The following is a 378-nucleotide window of genomic DNA, read 5'->3' on the forward strand; positions in this document are numbered from 1 at the left end:
TGCAGTGGCTATTGCATATGAATAGCCTGCCCTTGCTCAGGCTTCAGACTTTGCTAAAATCTCTCAAACAAGCTTCAGCTGGGTCAGCATGCTCCAAAACTATCAATAAAAGGCCCAAGACCCAAGACCCTGTACTAACACCAGCCTGCCTTGCTTCAAAGGTGGGCCTCAACTGGGCACCTCCAAGCCCTTCATTTAGAAGGTCAGATAAAGAGCTTCACAAACAAGAAAAAGCTAAAGGAGCTCATCACCACAAAGCCAGTATTACATGAAATGCTGAAGGGTATAGGAGGGATAGGAGGGGAAGAAGAAGAAAAAGAAGAAGAAGAAGAAGAAGAAGAAGAAGGAGAAGAAGAAGAAATTAAAAATATGAACAAT

This window comes from Myotis davidii, unplaced genomic scaffold, assembly GCF_000327345.1.
Source record: "Myotis davidii unplaced genomic scaffold, ASM32734v1 scaffold376, whole genome shotgun sequence".
In the NCBI taxonomy this organism is placed as follows: domain Eukaryota; kingdom Metazoa; phylum Chordata; class Mammalia; order Chiroptera; family Vespertilionidae; genus Myotis; species Myotis davidii.